Genomic DNA, 25,803 nt, shown 5'->3' on the forward strand with positions numbered 1-25,803 from the left:
TAAAATACTACCCTATGGATTACTATTACCTCACACAGTGCAGTGGTAAGCATGAGAAAGCATAAATCCCTTAGCGGTGTGTGCAGAGCGCATACCTACACATGCTAGCCACTTTCCTTTCCTGAAAGTTGTCCCTCAAGTTCTAAAACACTTGCTCGTCACAGCCCTTTATGTTGGAAAGGCCACCTTCCCACTGGGGCACACGTACACAGAAGAGGTGGTCCGTGAACCAAAGTTCCGCGGCCCAGTGCTCCTTCAGTCTCCTGTCATTGTCATCCTCACCAAGGGCCTTCACCACCCTTCCCACAATCCTGCTCTTTGGACTCTGGTCAGCAGCATATTACCACTGTGGGCTAAAAATTTGGGGAGTCTGCCTAGTTCTGCTTTCACGCACATCCCGCTGTGTGTCTGGGGACCAATCCCAAAGCTTTGTTTCTCCCATTTATAGAATCAGGGGACTCCATTTTAGATCATCAGGTCTATTCAAATTCAACACTTATCAAAAGATAAGGAAAACACCACTGCCTTATCTAAAGGTAATAAAGCTACCACAACAATGGAATGTAATTATTTTCATATTATTTTATATTTTATACAGAGTGAATTTTATCTTATTTGCTAAATCATTTCTCCTAAAACAGAGAAGCATTTTTTTCTTTGTCTGGCTTCTTCTTAAACATAATTGGTGCTTAAATTATTGCTATATGGTGATAGGGAATGAGTTAAATGGACTTTTAACACATATCTGCAGTGGCTGATGTAATTCACATAAAATGGAGAAACTGTATTTCAGTAAGTACATTTTCATGCTTTCCATTTTCAATCTCAGCAATGTTAGTGTATATAACTGGTTAAGGCATATACTTTTAAGTTATTTAATTATTTTAAAAATCAAACGTATAGTTATAAATATACATTAATAAGTGGTCCTTAGTTCTCGTCACAAGATAGAGAAAGCATTATCATCAAATTCGAATCTCATCAACAGAAACAGAAATTATCTAGGCAATGAATTGCTGCATCTTAAGGATAGATCTCTTGTTCTTTAACAATTCAGTCTGAGGATTATCAATTTAGCAAACATTTATATTGGTAATACCCCAAAGCTGTAGCTTAAGCACATTGCTTTTCACCCAATTTTTCCCAAAGGAGTAAATTCTGATTTCTCAGAAATCATTTTGAAAGCCACTTGATAGCCATTAATCCACGTGTTCCCTTCTCCACAGTATTCCCTAGTCCCATTCACAGTTCCCTAGTTCCAGCTTCTTGATGCAGCTTTACTGGATGCCTAAAACCTCAACTCCAATTCTTTTTTTGTGGATTACAGATTACAGATATGGTATTGCCCACAGGTTTTCCACTAGTTCATGATATAATAAAGTCACTGGACTTTAGTTTTTGAGACAGCCACCTTCATTTTGCAGGACGATGGCACTGGAATGGATCAGACAGGTCAAGCCCTTCTGGAATTAATACTTACGACAGAGGCCCTCTTCCCCTCTCACCTCAACAGCATGCAAGGATTCCTGATGCATGGGCTGCAAAGGAGCCCACGCTTCCCCACAAAGGCAACAGAGGTTCTCTACAGACGAGCACCTGGGGGTGCTGCTGAGGACCCTCAAAAAGTGGGCTTTCGTGCAAAGCCAGTGAAGAAAAGGGCACATTCCTTTTCAGTCATTTTAAAATAACGTTTTAATGTAAGGTGAATTCATTTGATTTGAAAATGTTACCATTTCCTATCAATTCATGTAACACTCAGTGTGCTGGTTTGTTTGGTTGGGGGATTTTTAAAAATTTGGTAAAAAGAAAAAGGAAAATTTTAATGCCAATCACCTGTAATAGCTCTGAAAGACAAGTTTCCTTTCTGGACTGAGGACTGATGCTTAGAAGGGGGAGTGACTGGGGCAATTTTACATCTATGTGGGACTGAAAAAAAAAACGGACATCTAAAATGAAGCAGAAAGTTTTGCATATCACTTTCATTACAGATCCGGGGGATCCTCATTCCCCCTTGGCAGTCTGCATGGCAGACAGTGACACAGCTGCCCTCGTAGACCCCGGTGCTAGCTACCCAGGTGCATGCTTGGGACGGTTATCACTGGCTCTGCGGAAGCAGCTCGGTCCACTGAAGTTGGCCATACCCCCACCCCTTCATCAGAGAAGACCTCAAAACCCACAGATGCTGCCCCCAAGAAGTGGCTCCCATGTCCTCCTCCCACCCTGTGCCTCAATGAGCAGGACTCACTCTGTCCAGGCTCCTCGTTCCACTGTATTAGAGGTCCTTTATCCCTCAGGTTGGGATTATCTCAGAGAATAAAAACTCAAATGCTCTTTCAACAGATAACTGTCCCTTCCAAACTGAATGTGAGCTCTCCTCTACGCCTTGATGCCCACCAAGGTACAGGCAAGTAAAGTAACAAGAAATTTCTAGGTAATTCAAGTTTAGGAATCCCCTTAAAAGAACAATTGTCCTCCGAATACCAATGTTTCAGGCAAATGAGTTTTCTACCTCAGCTGGAGAATAATTTTCTCATCTGTCTAGTTTGCATTTCAAAGCATGTCCAAAGGCCCAAAGGTACCTCTTAAAAACTCATCTAAGAGTTCTGGCATTGATTTATAATAACGTGCAAGTTTACATAGCATTGTGAGTTGGTAATACTCAGACTTACAGGTTTTCAAATAGAAAAATGGCACAGAAGATGACAGGTTACAAGGTTATAAACCTCCTTTGAGTTCAAGCAGAACACAATGTAAGTTTAAAATTACAGAAGGGCAAAGCAAATTAATTTTTGCTCTAGACAATGAGGCTTCTAATTAAGGGCCTTTTCTTTTGGGGATCTGGGTGAAGAAGAAAGGACTGGAGGAGTGGAGAATAATCCTGCTAAAGTCATCTGCTCTATAAAACCATCTCTCAAGTGGTTTTTTTTTTTGTTTTTGTTTTTTTGTTTTTTTTTTTTTGTCTTTTTCTTTTTTATCAGTACCAGGGATCGAACTCAAGATTGCCTGCTTGCAAGGCAGGCGCTTAGGCCGCTGAGCTAAATCCCCAGCCCCTCTCAAGTGGTTTTCATAGTGCACGTTTTGTTCTGCCTCAGGTTAAGTCCTTACTTTCAGGGACTTTGAATCGGAAAAATAAGATAGCTACTTTTTTACTCCATGTAACAACAACAACAATAAAAATGAACTGAGAAATCCTCAACAGTAAGTTCTGTTCAGAGTTTAAATGAACTCTGATAGAATTCAGATTAGGAACAGGACCCTAAGCAGCCCATCCATGGGCATTCAGCTCTGGGCTCTGCTGCCCAAGTCAGTGGTGACCGTGGCTCACTGGGCTGAGACATGAAGACCAGTGTTACGAGGGCTTCATCACTAAACACCCTAAATGCACAAGCATGAAACACAATTTTGACTAAGCAAATCCTTTTTAAGTCTGATTTCCTTTTTTCTATTTTTTCCCATATTTATATCCAAAAGACGACTTAAAATCATGGAATGGTCTTTCTGCCTTTCCACCACTGGATGAAACACTGTGACAGAGATAAACCTAGCGACAAAGGTAATAAACAAAGATAACCATTCATAGCAGAAGAAAAGCAAAAACCTGAAATGAACACTCTCAAGCTCTAAAAAGGAAAAAGTTCCTTTAGAAAATATTACAAGATAATTAGCTGCCCGTTACCAAGTTCACCACAGTGTAACTTGATCATTTCAAAGCTTGATAGATAGTATCAAAATATCTTGTGATACATCTGGGAACATGCTCTTCCTTTCCGATCAAGGCGATTATAGTTGTAACAAGAATATTTCTATTAATTAGAAGCACAGGCTAGTAATATCATCTAGCCTTTAGAGAAGTGTGCTTTAAAAATGTTTTCATATCAGGATGAGTGCTTTTATCAATTAAAAATATCTACTCATGAAGGTTAAATTTATTTCTTATAAAATGCTGATTAAAGCCGATTTGTAATGTTGAGAAAGTACTTATGAAGAAATTTCTTCTCTCGTATTATTTGACTTAATTATGCTTATGCTTTAATTGTCAGATCATTCAGAAAATAAGAAAGTGGAATATAACCTTTCTATTCATAATGAAAACAGTATTCACCACTTCTTGATATTTTATCTCCATTAGAACCAAATATGATTTACCAAATACTAAAAATTAAAAGAAAACCAGGAGCACTGACTGGATTTTAAGCACACAGCTTGTACTATACTAATCATAATTTTTCAAAGAAAGCCAGAAAGCCATACCTGGATACACAGCTGAGTTATACTTGCGAGGGGAACCAGATTACTTGCTACTACCAGGCACTCAAATGTTTAACCTTCAGTTTTACTAGGATGGCTTCAAAGATCCTTCACCACACCACAATGAGGAAGGCTGAGGGCAGGACTGGCTTATCCACCACTGGCACCTGGCGGGCTGAGTTTGGAACACCAGCACCCTGGACTTGCTGTCCCAGGGTTGAGTTCTCTCCAGGCTGGTGCCGCTGACTTCTCAGCAATCAGGAGAATGAGTCTCAGCGTTAGCTGGCTCTGCCTATGGACTAGCTAGTGTCCTTGACTGCTGTGATACTGTCCTGGCAGATGCTTTAGACCCCTAAGGAATCCCTTGGAGTCACCATCCCAGGTCAGTGTAATCAACAAATTCAATAACCCTGAAGGAAACCACAAGACCACAAGGAGTCAAACACAACACAGCAACACACCTGGCCATGGCTGCCACTGACTCCCCAGATGAGATGACTCCCTCCCCGGCCTAGAGTGGGCAGGGGTCCAGTCACAGACAACAGCACCAGTGCTCCTGCTCGGTGCAGCTGCCTTGCCCCCTCTAGAGGATGAAAGAAGTTCCTAGATCCAGGGTGGGGTTACTTTCTGGGAGAGTGCACCTACAGGTCCCCGAAGGGCAGGCACTCAACCCTGAATCAACAGAGCAGGCCTGATTTGGGGGTTCCCTTTGCACTCTCCACTCAACTTTTTGCTGTCTCCTGGACATATTAAGTCCATCTTTTCTGCTTATATCCCAGGATGTGGGATGGAGACCAAATCTCTGACAACACATACAGAGTTACCTGCTGTCATGAGCAAAACTCCTTGAAAGACCAGGAAAGTACAACCAATTTGCCCCCAAAAGGCAGAAGACTCCACAGAAAACATGCTAGAATTCCAGGGGGACCCAGAAGAGTGAAAGGCCTCTTCCCCAGGAAGGATTTCCCACCTAGCAGCGCTAACAGCTCCTGCACGTAGAAGATGTGTGCAGAGCTCATCCATATGGCAGTGAATGGAGAAATGGAAGCCAGGAGACCAGAACCAACACTGGATAGTGTTCACTTCCTGCCACTCACCACACCAGATCCTTTACTTCTATGACCTTTTCTGTCCACCCCAGCAACCTTCTAAGGAAGTTAAATTGTTCCACACTAAACTGGGCTCAGCAAGGTGACACAATTTGCCCAAGGGCTCACTGCTCTTAATGGGTGACACTCAAAGTCTGATATCCAAATTATCCCTACCAGTAGGCTCTTCTTTTGAAACAAAAAATCTCATTTAAATCATATATAACCCAGATAAACCAAAAGTTGACTGTGTATTTTTAAAACTGTGTTTGAAGAAGAGCCACATCAGGAAGGCAGCAGATGGCAGTGGGTTTCGGAGTGAATGAAAGAGGAAATGAGAGATCACAGCTGAATCCCACCAGAGATGAGATCCCATTCAAAGAAGGTCCCGGCAGGATGGTAGCCAACCCTTGGAGGCGAAGCTGCAGTTAACAATTCCCCAAATTCTCTGCTATAAGCTGTGGGAATAAAGCACAAAAACCAAATAACCTTTTTTCTTTCGGTCCCTATACTTGTGTTTTAGAAGACACTCAACTTTCTATTTGTGTGTCTCAAAAGAACAAACAAAAACAATTCTCCAGGTATGATACCAAGCTACCATGTCTGTCTGGCAAAACTGCTTCGGGACTGTCCCTCGGTGTTCTGCAGTTTCTTCAGAAAGATGGCTGACACTGTCCCTGGAGGAAAGCAAATGAAGTTCCCAGTATGGTGCCCCAAGGCCAATCCAGGTCCTTCACCCAGCTTTGGCCCTGGACACACACATCTAAGAATCATTAGAAAAGTCTTCTATGAACAGGAGAGCAGCTCCATTCTGCTCCTCTGAAGTTTCATGTGATTCTCCACTGTGTTCGCCTGCAGAAAATCAGACATGTCCTCTCAGGGGCCACCAATGTCATACACAGAATAGGCGAAGGGAAGCTCCCAAGGGAAGAAGCAAAACCCAACCCCCAACAACAGGTGTCTTTTCAATCTTAATGAGCCGAATGCATTCATAATGAAAGCCAGGGTAATCGTCAGTCTTCCACTAGCTTTCAAGTCCTTCTCTTTCAAATTATACACTTTCTTTCCAATATCCTGAAAACTATCACAAAAATAATACATGAACAGGTAATAAAATAGCAAGTGCATTAAGAGTACAAAGATACACTAAGTTGAAAGGCAGAAGTAGCTGCTAGTAGATTAATCATCACATAATACTGACACTGATCTTCAGATGAGCTATGTATCATTCTTTTAGTGTGAAGGGATGACTTATAGGTCTATTCTGTCCTAAAAGTATCAAGGGGTAGGACATAAACTTCAAGAAAATATTTTCAGTAATCTTTAATCCCATTTCACTCAAAACTGTGTATCTGGGTTATACTGGTGGATTGAAAAAAGAAACCAAATCTTCAAATGGGCTCAGGAAAGACCATGTAGAAACAAAGCTTTATTGCTTATAGCACTTACCTCCCATTAACATCACACCTTGCTTTTCTCTGATCTCTAGAACTGCTACTTTGTGTTTCTTTAGCCTTCTCTAAAGCAAAAACCCCCCAAAACATGCCCCTGAGCCTCCATCTTTGTTTGGTCTATATTCTCTTTACAGCTATATTGACAACTAATGCCTCAAATTTATATCTCAATACCAAATTTCACCTGGGCTCCAGACTCACCTGTCCGAATGTCTACTTAGATGTGTCTCACAGGCATCTCAGAACCAGTGTCCAAAACTGAACTCATGAGTTGCACCCAGGAAGAATCTTCCTCATCTGTACAATCCTGCCAGCACCCACGCCTTCGCTTGGGCCACAGTCTCCTAGACCACAATTCCCCATGTGCTATCAGTTACCAATGCTGCTGGTGCCCTCTCCAAAGCCATCTTATCTTTGTCCACTTCTCTGCAACATCACTGCATCGCACAGCTGGAGGCCCTGCTGTCTCTCCTTCGTGCATTCTCGCCTCCACCAACTCCTTCACCACAAAACCACTGGACCGGGCTGCCTTCCATCAGTCACCCACTGCTCTCAAGGTATTGAACGATGGTACTGCTCTCCTGCTGTCCACTCTGCTCGGCTCCTTTTGACCCAGCAAAAAGGCTTTCTTTCCATTTCTCAGAAATACCAAACTCCTTCCTTCCTTCAATGGTCCTCCATGGATTTTTTTCCTCTGGCTCTTTTCCTCTTCACATTAGTTCCTCTGGCCTCTAGTCTCAACTTAGAAGTTATTTCCTGTGAAGGCATTCTTCAACCATGTTTGTGGTACTGGCCACACTTACAATCACATAGTTATTGATGGTGTAACTGTTTCTCTGCCTCTACCCCGAGTTTAAAAGCTCTGCCCACCCTGTTTACGTCTATTCTCTTGCATCACATGCAAGAAACACAGCAGGGCTTCCTGAGGATGACCAAATGAATGCTGGTTCAAACAGGCTTTCTAGGCATTCTCCAGCTCCTCAATCCTGACAGCCGTGGTTCCTGTAAGGTAGCTGAAGTCAGCCCAAATGTTACAGCTTTACTTTAACACACGTGTGTCACCTACATGACTCAAGGGCCATGATCAGGGACAGAAAAGTATTGATTTAAACCCTGCACCTAAGTGAGCTGCCTTTCCACCCCTCAGATTTTTTTCACTCATCTGAAAAATTCTCTTTGCAGTTCTCACACTGATTTCCTGAATACACAGTGCTCTGAACCCACAACAAAACTTTGTCCACAACCAGATTACAACACCTCCCATTTGGCCTTGTCATTCTCCAAATCAGTGTCACTTTCATTTGACACCATGGGATCTAAGAATCTTGGCTTAGAGTTCAGGTTCATCAGGCAGGGCTCAGAGCTGCTGAATACAGACCTCCAGACTTCTCCAAAGCACGTTTCCGTCTGAAATTTCAGAGGGCTGTGAGGACAGAGCCCAGGAAAGCTCCCTGATGTCAGGATCTGGTGGGTGCTTCTCGCTCGCAAGGTCCAGAGCGCCCTTGTTCCATCACTGTAGCCTCCAACGGCCCCGGCATGCTGAGCCAATTCCCACCTCATATACTGTCTCCTCCTGGCCTCTGGGCTTCCTGTTCCTCCTGCCCAACAGCTCCTTCCAAGTCAGTGCAATGCTTTCTTCTCTTGGTTCATTCAAGTCACTTTTCCTTGTCAGACATCATCCTTAAAGATAAAGATGCTGGGGGCTGGGGATTTAGCTCAGCGGCATAAGCACCTGCCTTGCAAGCAGGCAGTCGTGAGTTCGATCCCTGGTACCGAAAAAAAGACAAAAAAAAAAAAAAGATACTGTGCTATCTTCATCCCAACTCCTTCTGTCCTTAGTTGCTTCTTTATTTTTCTTTTCACTGTCATAACAACTTGTATGTGTACTATCTGTATCCTCAAGCTGGAATGAAAGGGTATCAAGACAGAATTTTTGTTACAGTCCCCGTAACATTTCCAGCATCTACAGGAATACATAGTAATTGCTCTGAAAATATTTACTGCATGAATAAGTGAAGGAAAGAATGAGGGATCTTGTAGCAGAAATCAAGATGGGAGGAGCCCTGAGACTCTTCCAAGCCAATGAGCAAAAGGATGTGAAAGTCAGGGCAAGATGAAGCTAGACAGACTTCGAGGTGAGCTTAGGTCACTGTGCCAGGGCAGCGGGACTGGGGCGCAGCCCGGCCTGTGGGACGTTGAAGCAGGAAGGGCTGGGTGCAGGTTCTGCAGGTAGGGATGAGTCCCCAGGGCCTGCCAAGCAGGCCAGCCGCTGGGTCTTCTGCCAGGTGAGCACACAAGCCTCAGCAGCTGGGCCAGGAGAACGGCGACTCCCTCGGGCAGCCTCTGTGGAAATGACAGTCAGGACGCAGGTGGCTCTCCGTTACCTGGAGACAGATGGCGTGTGCTGCCTTGTTCATCTGTCTTCCTTTTGTAATCCACCTTTTAAAATCACTTAACTAAATTCCACATTTAAGGCCTTCAGTTTCACTAATCACACCCTTACACACTCTCCAAACTTACACTCAGGGAGTCTCCAGCACCATCTTATTTCCAAGCTCTGACTTTTGGGGTGAGCACTTCGAATCTCACCTGATGACTCTCTAACCTTTCCATTCCTTCAGGGAAGCCTGTTTTCCTCCCAGCACCAAACACAGCAGCAGGAATTTGGGATGTTCTCAACAAACACTGAACGATTCAGTAAGTGTATTTTGAAATTGAGCTCCCAAAAAACACTGAGCTAGATATTTATTAACAAGCATCACTAAGTCTATGTTATTATCATTTCATGTTCAATTATGCACATTCTGGCAGCAAAGTTTTGAATTAAAGTTGCAGGATTGGGGAACATACACAAAAAAGAACCAGATGATGCTAACAAAATAATGTATCTAAAAAGTGGACTTTTCAGAGATTTCTATTTATACTAGGAAAAAGACATATACATAGAAAAAGTGATTATACTCTTGTTACTTTAATTTTAAATATTTCAATCCTTAACATGTTAAATACTATCTACATTATGATTATTACTTAGAGTGCAGTTAATGTATCTAAAGTTTTTTCAAATTATTTGGTCTTATTATAAAAATACCATGTTTAAATGTGATTTTCTGAGGGTACGTTTTCTCTCAACATACAGAATATTTGATGTAATTAATTCAACAAACATCTACCAAGTTCATACAAGTCACATGCTAGGCACTGCATAAAAATATATAAGCTTCAAATAACTAAAACATCTGTGGTAGACTTACAAAGCCATGCACAGTCTACTGAGATTTACATTTATTTACACTTATGCACACTTGTATTACATGTGGTTTTCCATGCATTTATGTTTACACATACTTATATTACTACTTTTATTTACATTGCAACTCCTTCGAAGGCGGGCATCCTGTGTATAAGATGTCTTTGGTCAAAGAGTGACACGTGATGCGTCTTGAGCAGAACCACAAAGGAATCCACAATCACAGCGAGGTAGCAGTCTACACACTGAGCCTCACTTCCACTTTTAATACATGGCCTCAAACATCTTGCTCAGCCTTCTAGCAGCGTCCCAGGGCAAAGTCTCTGCCCTTCCTTCCTCCTCCAGTGCACAGCAGGCTGGCGCGTCCATGTCTTACAGACAACAGCCTGAAGCCCCAGGGCTTTCCTGACCTCCCTCAAGGAACTCGGACACCCTGGCTTTCCCCCACCTCAAGCACTTTCTTCTCCTCAAGCTGCTTTGCATCTTTCTGTGCTTACAATTTGTCATTTCCATCCAGAAGCCAAATCCACACAACCTTTGTTTTGATTTCTACCTGAGCCCCAGTTATGAGCACACAACTTATTTTGCATCACTTATCAATTAATGAACTTCTTTTCAGTCTCCATCGTTTGGTTCACTATTTTATGCATCTCATCAAAACTTTCACATGTCTTATCAGTAAAGGAATAATAAATACATAGGACATGGCTTCCTTCACAGTTCTTTACGCTATCACTAAGACATTTCACATTTCACAAAATGGGTCACAAGTATAGTTTAACAGTATCTATTGACTCAATCTCCCTAAAGAATTATTTGTTAAGCAAATGATATGAATAGTTGTGTCCAAAATTACCAGCTGAGATCCATAGAAGTTCTATTGCTTTTCCTCAACTAATACAAGAAAACTAAAATAATTCTTATTTTAGAGGTGAATTATTGTTACAGAAAAAATAGTAGTCTTTTTGAAAAGTTGAAACCGACAGGCAAAATGCCTGAGAATGATTTTTGCAGTAAGTCTGCAGCAGTAATAGTTCCCTTGTAGTCTCAGGCAGTGTTTTGAGATAACAAAAACCTACAGACATCTAAATATGACCCACATTCTCCTTCTTGAGAAAAAAGTCCAAGTTTACCACTATGGAAACGGGACACCATAACATGGTTCACATTTCTTTGAAAAAGAGTAAAAACAGGGAATTGTGGCTCTTTCTTTGATTTGTGGTTGAAAAATTAAAGACTCACCAAGGAGAGGTTGTCCAAAGGACAATCAATCAAGTGCTTTGATACCTTACTTCCTGGTCACCACCTGGGATTCTTCCAAAACCAGAACAGGTGCAGACCAGGGCCACAGGCTCCACTGGCCACACGTACAGCACCTGCGATGCCAGGACCGTCTCCAAGGCTGCAGGTGCGGGTAGTTGGAGGACAGGCTTCACAACTGGGGCTCTCAACCCAAAGTCCCGCCTCTCCCAGGCTGTTCCACACCAGGTCTGAAGGGTCCCCACCAGAGAAGAAGACTGCTGGCTCTCAAGAAATCGCTCGCCAGCTCATTTTGTCTCTACTGGGTTTGACTGGGACACATCTGTAAGCTTTAAAACGTGAAGTGAAGGGTTTACCACAATATTCTACTCATCTATATCCTACAAGAGGGTTCTGGGAAGCAAAAGAACACAATGGGCAGCTAGCATAAAGTAGTACTGAGTTTTATTCTGTTTTGTTTTGCTTTGTTTGATTTTATTGTGTGTGATGGGATGGTCTTCTACTTTGAAGAAAACAAGAGACGTTATGGTAGCCATTGTTAATTTCCTGTTGTCTTGTTTGAAGTCCTGTATGGGTTGCATTATTTTGTTTTGATTTGCTTTGTTGTTTTGGTTTGCTTTGGTTTGGCTTTATTCTCTTTAAAATAAAAAATATTTTTAAAAAATAGAATTTGTCTGGAATGGTAGCTGTTCTTATTTAAAAACAAAAATGAAGCCAAAGGGCCAGGGATTTAGCTCAGTGGCATACGCATCTGCCTTGCAAGTGCGTGGTCATGAGTTCGATCCCCAGTACCAAAAAAAGAAAAGAAGCCAAAACCAAGTTGGCAAGCATGGTGAGGGGTATTTACATAAACTATCAGTCACCTTCACTCATGACATTAAATAGAGAGTCTTAAAACCATCATCACCTCTGACCCAGGAACTACCCTTCTCTAGATCTTGCTGAAGCAATAATGTGATAGCAATATGTAAGGTGGAATGCACACATATGTGTAACTTTTGTCTTTTAAAGAAAGCATTGATCTGAAATCTAACTGAAAATTTTCTCAACGTGCTATTTGAAACATAAATATCTGCAAACAGCCTAAAGGTTTAATTTTAAGGAAACAGTTAATAAATTATGATACATTCGTATAATCCAATTATATTCAGACATTAATAAAGTTGTCTAGAGATTGGAAAATATATAGGGTAGGCAAACAGAACAGGTTATCTTAATTACTGAAAAACTTATTTAAAAATAAGGAAGAAGAAAATGCCAAAATGTTATGGGTGACTTTGGGTTGTAAGATTACAGATATATACAGATATACAGATATACAGATATACAGATATATATATATATATATATATATACAGATATATTAAGTTAATTTTTAACTTAATGAATTTTCTAAAATTTCTAATGGAAACAGGTAATATTTGGTGGTTAGAAATAATAATATCACTTCAGAAACTCTAATAACTAGTGTAGTACAAATATTTACACTTATATGCCCACTGAATCGATCTGACTTGTATTCCCAAGTGCACCAAAGTCTGTCTCTTGCCTACGCCAACATCAGCTTTGAGAAAATACCAATAGTCTCTGGATTCACCCTGCCTTGCTGAAGAAAGATGCTGATTTTTGGAAGGAAAATATTTGCTTTTCAGCACTTCTGTGATTAGCTCACTATTTGCAAAACAGCTTGCGTTATTTTTGTTTCATTAATCTCCAATATCTTTTCATATCCCCACCTTCACTGTATTATGATCATCTGTTTACATCTGGCTGCTTTATTACATTACGTACCTTGATCCTGTTTCAAAAATCTCACAAAACAATGGGAACAAAAACGTGAACATCGCCTGCCTTCTAGATGGGTCAAACATCCCCACAACTGGCTACCGTAAGTGACAACTGCTTTTTTATCAACAGCGCTAGCCTCTTCGAGTCTTGCCTCCTTCTAACATGCTTTATGAAGATACAGAGTCACAGGATTATGCTTGTTTTAATCCAGAGGCAGCTCTCTCCTGAACCATCCAATACAAGCCTAAGTTCTACCAGGAATGTCCTTCTTACCGAGATGCCTTTATCTCTCCATGGTGCACATCTTCTCTCACTGCAAACAATGCACTCAACCACAGGTGAGTGCCAGTGTCCTTGGCAGGAAGGCAGAGAGGTTCTTTGACCTTCCTGGACTCCCTTCCTCTCTCCTCTCTGCCTATGCATACCCATCAGAACTCACCTCCTCCCAGAAGCCTCTCCTGGTTGGCTTTGGGCATTTTTAGATGGCCCCGTTCCTTTCAGTGGCCATAAAATTTATTTTCAGCTGGTGCTATTAAGTTTGACTTTCACAACACTAGCTAGCACTGTGCTCTTGACGGCACTCTGAAAGAGGCTTCCAACTCTAAAATCTAAGTATCCTATTGTGTTGTTTTAAAAGTTTTATGCATGGTTGTTTTACTTCTCCAAATAGGCTGTAAGAGTCTCACAAATGTGTCTATTTTCATTTACCTTCTCGATATCCTTCTTCTCCTCTCTCTCACACACACACACACACACATGCACACACACACATTTACTACATTCAACACGTGCTAGTTTTCTCTCTTCTCTGCTTTCTCCCTTCCTTCCCTCTCTGGATCTCTTATTTTTCTTATTTCATAGGGTAAGGTATCTATATGTAAAAAGGTAACTTCAGGCCATCGCTGTTGGCAGACATCCCTTCTCTTTAACGGAAATCGGTGACTAAAATTAAGCTTTGCGAACATCTGACTTGCTGACGTATCTATCCTGCATAATGACAGAGACCCTGAACCGAGCAGGGAAACCTTTAGACTATTAAGTGCTCAGCTGAAGCCGAATACAATCCTGCTGGACAAACAATCTGCTCTGATTTCACCCTTGTATGTCTCCAAAGGGAGCTTACTATTTTCCTTTCCAACCAGGCACCTCTCTGACTTCCCAAATTCTATCCCTCTCTTTGAACTGACCTATCCTGTTAGGACCAGAAGGACTCCTGAACGGGCCTGTGGATTCATACAGATGTGGCATTCCATGCCATCTCCAGCTCGGGCATGTAAATTTAACCTTTCCCTATGCATACAGGGCAGGAGATATGTGCCCAAACCCAGTGCTGCAATGAAGATTTTGTGAGATTGTGTATCCAAGGCATCCAGCAGATGCTCTACAGATGTAAGCTCTTCTTTCCCTCACAGTGCTGACAGCTAAGACAATCCTCTCTCCCTCGGAGGAGCTGCCCATTTCATATTTTTATTGATTTATGCCAGGAAGAGTATTTAAAGCCAGGGCAGATGGTAGAGTTCCAGTTCTCTGATCAACAATCCATCCCCATTTGTTCTATTGATCTGTCCACCTGTTCAACTTCCTGATACTGCCCCAGTCCCCTTTCTTGTCCCCACTGTCAACCAAGCCCCAAACCCAGAATCTAAGGCACTCCTGTCCAGTTGTCGCTGAGTATGGATACACTGCACCCTCGCCCTGCTAACCTCTGTTCTGCACATTCTGTCCGATCTGGATGTCCAGCACTCTGGCTGCATGAGAAGCCCTGCTGAGCCTGTCCAGTTAGGTCTGCTGTGCTGGATTCTGACCTTGGGCTTGAGAGATAGCACAGAGCGGTTAAAAACAAGCTGTGTCAAACTGCTTGGTTTTAAATACAGCTTTATCACTTAATAACTGCAAAGCTTTAAGTATGTGATCATCTCCCCTTCCAGGGCTCTTGTGAAGTTTAAATAATAAAAAGAATTTAACATGTACAACTTGGGACCTGCCTTCCCAGGTAGGTCTCTAACAGAATCAATTCTACACCTGTCCCTACCACCACACACATGGCTATTTCTCCCGCTGGCCCAGCCTGTCTCCCTGTGCTGGTCCCTTCTGATCCATTTCATTCTACAAGCCCTGCAATGAACACAGATGCACCTTCATCCCAACATTCCGCCTCACCAGTGTTTCACAGTGGGGCTCACACTTTCTTTGGCCAACATTCTAATCCGGGACCAATCATTTTATGTCTCTTAAGTGATGTCCCAAATCTGTGCCTGGAGCGCTCCTCTTCCATCTCCAACAAATCCAATGAATTTAGATAAACAGCAGTTCTGTGGTCCTCACTTCACTTCCCTCTTTAAAATTTCACTGGCCCTACAAAGCCCCAAGAGTCTTCAATGTCATGACTGCCACGCTGCGCAAGGCTTCCAAAAGCAAAAATCACTGGGCTGGAAATAAAGCACACAGCTATTTACTAAAAGCACACAGATATGGAGACAGCATCAATTCCGCAGTGAGTAATATGATAGAAACCACACTCCTTTTGAAGTTCAGAGCAGAAGGCATTATTTCATCACTGAGCTTCACCTTGGTTGGAAGAAAAGGCCCACTTCTGGGATTTGGTTGTCTCTGAGCACCTGCGCTGCCTCTAAATGTAAACTCCACATCCGTATGCTGGACAGAGCACTTATCTCCTAAGCACCCGTACTGTTTATTTGACAGTGTCATTTGCTTGGAGAACCATAACTCTACGTGATCTTGACAGAACCCATTTTCCTCATGCAGCCATCACCAGGACCCTACGCATACAGGGCTGGATGCAAGCTTTAGCCTGAGACTATCGGAAGCACTCTTATCAATCGGATCAGGAAGCAACAGGATCTCTCTTTCTTATGGATTCTATCGCAAGAGCCTGGGCTTAGAATTAGAACAGTGGTTCATCTCTGCACATACCAAGAGGACCTTAGAGTAAAGCTGACTGTGAGAAAAACAGAATTGAGAAACGACGAGAGAACTCTGAAAAAAGTCACATGAGTCTCTGATGCTAGTGATGACAGAATCAAGATCATCTCTGAATTTTTCATTTGCATTGGCCAATGAATTCTTTTTTTAACCTAATTAAATTTAGGTTCTTTATGCTGATAATCAAATGAATCCCGATAACTCTCTTCGACAAGAATACAGGGTACAGTGATTCTAAGGGGTATCTGACCACTTTTGGTGCCATTAATGTCCAGGACAGCCCGAGGAAGATACAAGTGGAATTACTGCATAAATCCACAGCTTCACACCTTGCTACATTCCTATGCCTTCTGTGTAATTTCACCTCTGGTGACAAAGTTTCCAAAATACAACCTGGTCCTAGAATCCATCCTACTAATTAAGAGTTCAATTACTCAAAATTCCTCACCTGTATAGGAAATGTAGATTACTTCTTTTTTCTAGATGTACCCAAAGTTCTTGGAAGAGGCCTAAAGGATCTGTGATCATCACCTCCCCAGAATTCTGCTGGGAAGGTAGCAGAAGTTAGGTCAGAAGGAAGCACAGAACAAGAGCAACCAAGAGTGAACATCGATAATCCAACTTCAGGATGTCAGGAGGTCTCAATCTCACCATGGAAGATTCTTGTCTTTCCAAATGGAAAGTTTTACTCTGACATTTAACCTTCTCCAAACTCCAACACCAACCCAATCTCTTTCATCTCTTTACTTGGGGTTTCCAAAGCATACTGTAGCACTCCTATCTCTATAAATTCTGCAAAAAGGCAGCGGAGTGTAGGGGTGCAAATGCGCTGTACTGGTCTTTGCTTCGCTTTACTGGCTTCCTGCTCTAATTACCGCTGAGAATGTTCTGAAAATCAACTGCCATTATTTGTGAAACGTTGTGGAAAACCATCAAGTACCAAGTTAAAATTGGCATCTCTTGTTTCATTAACTCAAATAATCAGTGATGGACCAGTCACCCAGGACCAGATCTCCTTCATTTTCTGGCATGACCCTTTTCCTACATCTGACGCATCGTCCAGCCTGCTCCCTTCAACCCTAACTCTACAAACTGCAACCCCACATACAGACACTCACACTCTGATTTCATCCTGGCCTTAATTCCACCGGAAGTCACTAACACAACATTTTAAGGGAATGCAAATGTCACCAATCCAAAGATTTTATTCCACAGCTGAGGGCACCAAGGACCACAACATTCAAGGACCTTGTCACAAGCAGTGATCAGGTCAAGATGACAAGCTTCCCATCCAGATCCTTCATGACCCTCAGCCCAGCCTGCATTGGTTTTCTGAAATCTGGAAACACTAGAAGTACAAGGTGCACTGTGGCACATTTACCAGACCCGGCCCCCAAGCCTCCCTCGTGCAAGGCAGCCTAGCAAGTGCTCACCAAGCAATGTCCTTTGAGGGGTGACCATGTACCAGATGTTAGCAGAAAACACATGCCTTAATTCCAGGAGGAAGCGGGTACACATGTGACAAAACTGCAAATACTCTGTAATAAAATGAAGGATCTGTCTCACTGAAGGTTTGTTTTTCGGTCCCTACACAAATCTTACCAAATTTAGTTTGCTTAACAAAGACTCCCTGTACTGTCTCTTATTTATATGAAATGTATCAGAAAACTGCTTCCTCTTTTGAGTTCTACATCCTGTTTAATAAGCACTATGAGAACTCTGTGCTTACTAGGAGACTTACTATTTTTTTATCTTCTAATTTCGTAAAAGGTGACATCTGTTTGCATCTTTGGCTTTACCTATTTCTGTAAACTTTGTATGAATTTCTTTTCCTTTATGCTAACAGTCTCTGTGGGAATGACACAGTTTAACCAATTAGTTCAGATACACTCCCCTGTACCTTAGTAGTTATCTTTCTCTTTCCAATAAGCTATTGTCAAAATTCCAAAACTACACAAGTCCAAATATAGCAATCTAACTCTTGGAGCATTCAAAGGCATCACTAAGAATCCCTCTAAGTTATAACAAATGCAGCCATTCCACTGGAAAATGACCATTTCTGATTCAATCTTTCAGACTGCAGATAAATTCAGACACTTTATTTAATTAGACCTGACCCAAAAGCAACAGGTGAAGGACTGCTCCCCAAAATGCCTAGAAATTACAAACAGACTTCCTACGAACAACTTTCCCTTTACCAACGGCTTTCCCAGGATAGACACAAAGATAATTATAACCAGGGTTCCAAATTATAGCTAAATTAGTCTCATTATTATGAGCTCTCTAGTAAGACTTTGTCAGGGAAAAAGTATTCCTAAGAGTTTAATACTACATGCATTTTTCATAGTAAAAACTCAAAACATTAAATTGCTAAAACATTCAGCATAGATTCCACTTATTTGAAGCATTATTTTATGTTTAGAAATAAGCATCACTTGAGCTGTTTGAAAAACATGAAAACACAATCAGAAGCCTTGGTATAGATAAACACTAGTAGGAAATAGAGCTCTAAGACTTCACCGTCTTTTCTCAAACTGGAAAATGTGGTCTGGTATTAGTAGCCAAATAACTCACCAAAGGTCATTTCATGTGGTTCTGTGTAACTGAAAATGAAAAATCATTAAAGGAACTAGCTTTCATAAGAGATCGGTAGTATTTACACATGAAACGTGCAGAACGCATACCTCTGAACTCTGCTGGACAGCAAAACCAAAAGAGTTCAATACTCTTACTGAAAAATAAGAGTATTTGTTGATTTCTGAACTGTTGTTCAGATACTTCTGAAGGTCTTCAGAAGGAAAGACAAGGGGAGCACAACACGTTTAGTTTTGTAACACACCAGATTAAGGTTTACAAGGGCTACTTCCAATTTCTCCAGATAATTAATACAGACAGACACACATACACACACACATATATGGAATTGGATGGGGCAGCTGCCTTTCTCGCTGACATTATGTGAGATACTGATACTGAACAATGAACCGTTTTTATTACACACACGCTCACGCACACACACGCAACTTCTCTAAATCTGAGTAAACACACATAGAAAGCCTGCACCTACACAACAGGAAGTGTGGGCTCCAACAATTCGGAATCGCGGAAGAATGCTTCACGAAGTGGGTCGTGCGAGCCCTGCGTCCTTTCTTTAGGGGAGCGCCCACGCGGGGACACGCACGTGCGGAACCACCGCTGCCCTCCGCCTCCGCCACCCGGCTGGCGGCGCCCACCTGCGCTGCCCGAGACAAAGGCGGCGTCGCGCGTGGAGACCGCGGGCGCTGCGGAGCTGGGGCTGCCCCCCGGGGTCCGGAACCCCGGCGGGCTCGGCGGTGTCCCCAAACTTCGGGAGCCCTCTCGCCTAACTCGGGAGCCGGCGAAGCGGCAGCGAGCGGGGACGCCCCGTGCCCAGCGAGGTCCCCGGCCCCGCCCCGCGCGCCCCCTCACCTGCGCGGCGCGGGCCTGGGCTCCGGCGGCTCTGCTCTTCTGCTCCCGGGCGGTGGGGACGTCGGGCGCTCTGGGGACTGCGCGGCGGGGCCGGGGCGTCAGCGGGGACCTCGACGACGGCGGGCGGCGGCGCCCTGGCTCTCCATCTCGGCGGGCGCGGGGGGCGCAGGGGGCTGCGGGGAGGCGCGGGGCGAGCGCGCGGCCAGCGAGGTGGGGCGCGGTTCAGGCGTGGCCCCGCCGCCGGGAGACAAAAGCGACCCGGCCCGCGAGGGAAAGTTTTCTGCTTCGCTCCCCGCGATCCCCGCCGGACACCCTCGCCCTAAACCGCGCACCGGCGCGCGGAGGCGGAGGCGGCTCCCTCGGTGTGGCCCCGCGGCGGGGACCCGGGACGGCGGTGACCGCGCTTCCCGCGCCGAGACCCCGACCCCGCCGCCGCGCGCCCGGGCGCGGAGTTCACTTCAGAGACCCTAAGCCCGCGGACCAAACCCGGCTCGGCGAACGAGGCACCGCGCTCAGGCGCTGCTCTCCGGACCGAGGCCGGCGCGCGGGACCGACACACCCACCGCCTGCCCGGCCGCGGGACCCGGAGCCAGAGCCGAGACCTGCGCGCCCGGACCCCGCAGCCGCGCGCGAAGCCCCAGCCGAGCCCAGCTCGCTCTGAGCAGGCGCCGCAGGACCCTCGCTCCACGCCCCTCGGCCGCTTCCTTATCAGGTGGCGCCTGGCGGGTCGGGGTCCCCCTGGCGGCTGCGCCGGTGCTGCGCTGCAGAAGCCGACGGCCCCGAGCGGACAGGGTGACACCACCGGGACCACAGCGCTCAGTGCGCAGCAAAGCAAGGGCTCCGGTCCAGGGGAGCCGCGCGGGGGCGAAGTCCTGGGCGGGGCCTGGAGCGAGTCGGACGCGGGGGCACAGTTGAGCCATGCTGAGTTTAACTGCAAACATCAACGCCACAGAGAGGCTCAGGTTATCCTTTTTCTTTTTTCTTTATTTATTTTGCCTCCAAATACCAGTGAGTACTAACTACCGTGTTCATACACTGTGAGATAACATGGTAGTTACCTCCAGCTCTGCAGACAGAAGGTCGATCCAGTACCTAAAGTTTTACATAAACCTCTGGATACTGGATATAGTCCCCTGACAGCGCAAGCCTGGTCCCCTGTATGCGGGTGTGGGAAATAAACCGGTGTGTCCCTCGGTGTTGTCTAGTGATTGGCAAGCAGGCAAATACGGTGTTTTGGTACAGTGTATGTGTGTCCCGCGTAGGGGCGTCTGACTAGTTTTCAAGAAAAGTCTGTTTCTGGAGATAGAAAATGTATTGGGCTTGTTGTATGTGGGTGTGGAGGGGCAAAGGTCGTTCCATGAAAAATTCCACATGGAAACGAAATCTAGAAAATCACACCTGGCAGTGAGGAGAGACAGTAGAAAAACATAAAGGAAAGGAGAGCAAACTAAAGAAGTTGGAACGAGGTGGAGAGATGTCAACCCTGTGGATTATCTACAGCTCTAATTTTATTCACCCTGCATCTACCCCTGGTCGTCTTTAACTCACAGCTGCTCAGGTCTCTTTGGATTTCTTCTATATTTGTCAAGGAATCCCATCAAAGGAGCAGGAGTCCACGGGGCTCTCCTTTTGGCCGCTGCCTTTACATTTTATAAAGATACCCCGAAGCCACGTTTCTGTATGAAGCTCCTGCGAGAAGACACATCCCGTAGCCCTTAGTAGCTTCCTCGGGGAAGAATAATAGACTCATAGTGTGCACAGAGATCATTTAACATGACACCCTATATAAAACAGGCAGCGAACCATTTAAAATAGTCGTCTAGACATTTTAGGCGCAGAACGGTTGAACCGGCCTCAGAATGGAATGGAAGAGGACACAAGCACATTCCTATGGCCGTTTACAGTGATATTTCACTTCTCAACTTAGATTTCAGTGATTCAAACAAAAAAGAAGGAAGATGCACTAGATAAGATCAGCAAAAGAAAATTATAAGTAGAGGCAAATCTGCAATTCAGTAGTCCAGAAACGCCCATGACATTAGTTACAAATCTTTCTCCAGCATCCAGTGCTCATGGCAGGCGAGCTCGGGTAAATTATTTAATCTTCGCTAATGGCCAATGTTTTTCCATCTGAGAAGAAACCAGGAGTATGCAGTGCCAGTAATGGATTTTGAATTTAGCTCCACATCTGCTTTGGAAATAATGGCTGGGAATCAACTGTTTCTTACCTCTCACCGTCAAAAGCGGCACAGTAATGTGTTTCACACATAATTATTTTTTGGTGTGTCCTAAGTAGTGTAGATCTCCACTAGAATAATCTCATGTTAGAAGAACACAAAGTGGAAGGAGTAAGTCTCCCTATAATCTAAGTCCCTAATAATCAAAGAACTTGAACTAGATTTCTTTTATTTCTTGGGTATAGAACCAAAGCACCTATTCCAAATGTTATGCAATTCATTGAATTATATATAGGCTTATTAGTTATGTAGTTCCTGTACTCATATACTTGGAAACACACACTCGCACATAGGTATGCACACCACACTTATCTTAATGTTATTACTCAGTCAACGCGTTCAACATAGCAAACTTCGAAGAAATAAGCATATTGATCTGACCACTGGTAGAGACCTCTTATCAGTGACTCAACCAAGGATTAACTTGAGAAAAATCCCCAGTTATAAAGACCATTATTGTCACTCTTGGCACACTATAAATGTAAGCCTACTAAGTGGCAGTGGGATTTTCATTATGTAAGCATACATTGGAATGAAAATGTTTATTCTTTAACAGATTGGGCAACAAGGCGAAGAGAAAGCTTTGAAGATGTTTTTGTGAAATTATACCCTCTTTTTAGCCAGAATGTAACCCTTCGTCTCCCAAGACCAGCTCTCAATCAGAAAATAAAAATGTCTTCAATGGAAAACAAATGGAATTGTTTGTGAGAGCTTTGTCTGAATTATCTTCCTCCAGCTGTGAAGTAAATTGATTTAAAGTCCCCCAGGTTCCATGATGATAGTCATGGCTGTTGCTTCAAGATAGGAAGCAAAGAAGGTAAGGAACAAGAAAGTGATCTTGCTGATTTCACACTGAAAATAAAGAGAGATGAAAGAAAAGTGACAGAAATACAAGAGAAAGCTAAAGCTAATGGAAATGCATTTTAAAAAATTAAAGTCATTTTTACTTCACTGTGATTTTTGAAGAACTTTGTCATTTTTCTTTTTTTACTATGTACAATTGACTGATAATTCAAAGATTTAGCAGCAAAAAGATACTGCAAATTTCTTTTCTGTCCATCAAATATTTGAGTGAGGATGCTAATCGCTCTGAAATAGATGTTTTATAATATTAAACCCTGCCTTAGTTACTTTTTACTCATCGCTGAGACAAAATACCTGAAGCCCAAAGCTGGGAAAGGAAAGATTTATTTCTTACAGTTTTTGGAGGTTTCAGTCCACACTCGGTTGGCTCCCAGGCAGGTGGGCATGGCTGGGCCACCTTTTCATGGTGGCTGCAAACCGCAAAGAGGAACCAGCAAAGAGCAAGACACAGCTTCTTCCTGCCATTACATCACATCCTGGCTCCAACCTAACTGGGTGTAGCACTAACACCATCAATCCAAGCACTATACAATGAACGAATAACAAATGCACAATTCAAACTCACAAGGCCTGGGGGACACAGACATAAACGATGACAAACCCTGAACTGCTACTTAAGTATTTTATAAATTCAGTATTAACTTCTTTATTGGGTTAGAAACCCAATTAAATTCCTTGTGCCTGAGGTCATGACAGCATGTCATTTAAAAATGTTAGAAGAAGCACATGTTTTCTCTTCTTAAGCCCCAGTTCTTTCCTCTAGATAGATTTGCTTTTGTTTGAATGGAAAGATCACATCTTTGTCACTTTTCTGATCTCCAGGACAGAATACCCAATATACACCTGCACTGAAAGGCGAGAAAGTTTATTTTGACTCCTGGTTGCAGAGTCTCAGTTCACAATCTGCTGTCTGAAACCAGAGCTGGTATTGTGGAAGAGCGTGCTGCTCAGGTCAGGAAACTGGGAGAGAAGAGAGGAGCAGAGGAGGGAGATGAATTGGCCCAGGTCATGCCCTTGGTGCCCCAATTCTTCTTAAAAGGTCTCATTTTCTAACAGCAAGTCAACTGTATGCCTCCATGATTCAACTGCCTTCCAAAATCCCTGCCTGTGAGGCAGTGAGGGCTTTGGAGGGCATTCTTATTCCCAACCGTAATTGCTCACCTCATGGCTGGGAGCAATTCAAGAAGTACTTTTTCAAAACATTCTGATCATCAATGGCCCATTCCCTGCCTGGATACCAGCACCACACATAGCCACTACTGGAGTGGGGACAGCCAGACCCAAGCCTCTCTCCCTGAGTCAGCGTCATTTGTGGACTGTGTGGGAGGAGAACAAGGCCTCACCAGGAAGGGATCCCCACCTGGAAATCATATCATTTTCATTGTTTTGTTGGGCTGGGTTTTGTTCTCTTTCGTTTTGTTTGATTATGTTAAATCTAATGGCATGTGTAGCTATTTAAAAGACAGATTATGGTAGCCATTTTGGATTTACTGTTGGCTTGTTTTGAAGTCCTTTATTGCGTTGATTGTTTTGCTTTTATTGTTTGTATTCTATTCTGTTTAATTTTTGCTATGTTGGAGGTATCTGCAGCTCTTTTGAAGACAACAAAAGATATTATGGTTACTATTGTTGATTTCGTAAAGTTTTGAAATCCTATATCACTTAAACAGGTTTGTTTTGATTGGTTTTATCCTGTTTTGCTTTCTTTAGTTTTATCCTGTTTAAAATAATTCTTAAAAAACATATTCTGATCGTGTGTTTTAAGAGTTTACTCACAGAAAGCAGAGGTGAAATATGATCGCGCCCACCTGTTCTGCTGTCCGTGGTACTGAACCACTTTTGGTTCTACAGCACCTGGCCGCTTAAAGTGATTGGAGGACCCAGAGGCCTGTTACTGCTGGGGGAACTGTTAGAATACAAGGATGTCAGGCAATGATCTAGATCTACTGAATCTTGCTTTGCAACCCAATAGCATTTTCAAGGAATTCTTTTGCATATTAAATTTGTGAAGTGCTGCGCTAGAACGTGGCTCCTGTTGTCCTATGACTTGCTGTCTGCTTCTGCAAACTTTCAGTCCCCTCCACAAACACAGCTGGCATCTTGTCATTTTAGCTACATATCACTTGTTCCTGGCAGTGTTCTGTTGCACTGAAAGCTTAGCCTTGAACAAACAGGTGGGCTAATTCCCACCTTCTATGGATCATTCTGAATTGTATTGTTCTCATCTGTAAAGTGCCAATCATGTACTCTCTTCTTGTGACATGGTTTTAAATATTTAACACCAATGAACACAGTAGTTGTAAACTATTTCACCTTGCACATATTAGACGTTCAACAAATCTCTCAACAACTACATAAGTGCTACACACTCAACCCAAGAAGGATGTTCTCTCAGTATGACCTGGTCAGGCACAGTGGAGACATACTATAAAGCAATTACTCTTCAACTTCTACTCAATCAAAACAACACATTCTTAACTGCGTAATACATTAGAATTTAAAACTCCACTGAATCTTTCAGTTTAGGATTTTTCCATGCACAAAATGATCTAGAATAAAGAAAGACAGTTTTTTTTTTCCTGGTGACTACATTAGATCTATTTTTATTAAATTAGAGCAACACAACTTGGCATTTTGAGTTCTAAAATGTTTATAAATATCTGGATGTCTTAATTCTACAATCACCAGAAATGTTTACACATGTACAGCTGACTTTGTAAACAGTAATCATTTATACTTATGTCTAGACCCTAATTAAGCCAAAATGCTGGTAAAATAGAATGCAGTTTAAATGATGCTCTTTAGGGGTCCCAGGAATACTCTTTCACACATTATTTTAGAACATGAAAAATGCTGACATTCACTGTTCAAAAGAAACTTCAGCCCTGATAGTATGTGCTGCTGCCATAGTCATTTAATAAACTGTATGTCCTGGTCAACGCCTATAATCCCAGCACCGAGGCAGGAGGATTGCAGTTTCAAGCCCAGTCTGGGCAACTTAACAACTCACCAAGACCTTGTATCAAAGTAAAAATAGGGGCTGGGGGTTTAGCTCAGCGGCATAAGCACCTGCCTTGCAAGCAGGCGGTTGTGAGTTCGATCCCCGGTACCCATAAAAATGAAAAAAAGACCAAAAAAAAAAAAACAAAGTAAAAATAAAACTTCAAAAAAGAACTGGGGATGTAACTCAGTGTGAAAGTGCTAGTTTCAATCTCCAGTATGAA

At 43.1% G+C, this 25,803-nt stretch overlaps 1 protein-coding gene across 2 annotated transcripts in view; it reads right to left on the minus strand.

Moving 5' to 3' along the window:
* Tmem200a (transmembrane protein 200A) overlaps positions 1–19,613 on the minus strand; it is a 72,076-nt gene extending 52,463 nt beyond the window's left edge. Inside the window, exon 1 of one of the 2 annotated variants that reach the window (XM_063232865.1) lies at positions 19,479–19,613. The gene's annotated coding sequence lies outside the window, so the exon portion shown is untranslated. Of the gene's footprint in view, positions 1–19,098; positions 19,390–19,478 lie in introns of those variants that run through there. The other variant, XM_063232866.1, reaches the window with a different exon arrangement.
* Between the last annotated feature and the right edge of the window lie 6,190 nt (positions 19,614–25,803).

This window comes from Cavia porcellus, unplaced genomic scaffold, assembly GCF_034190915.1.
Source record: "Cavia porcellus strain 051 isolate PalLab524CR breed Dunkin Hartley unplaced genomic scaffold, mCavPor4.1 scaffold_22, whole genome shotgun sequence".
Classification (NCBI taxonomy): Eukaryota; Metazoa; Chordata; class Mammalia; order Rodentia; family Caviidae; genus Cavia; species Cavia porcellus.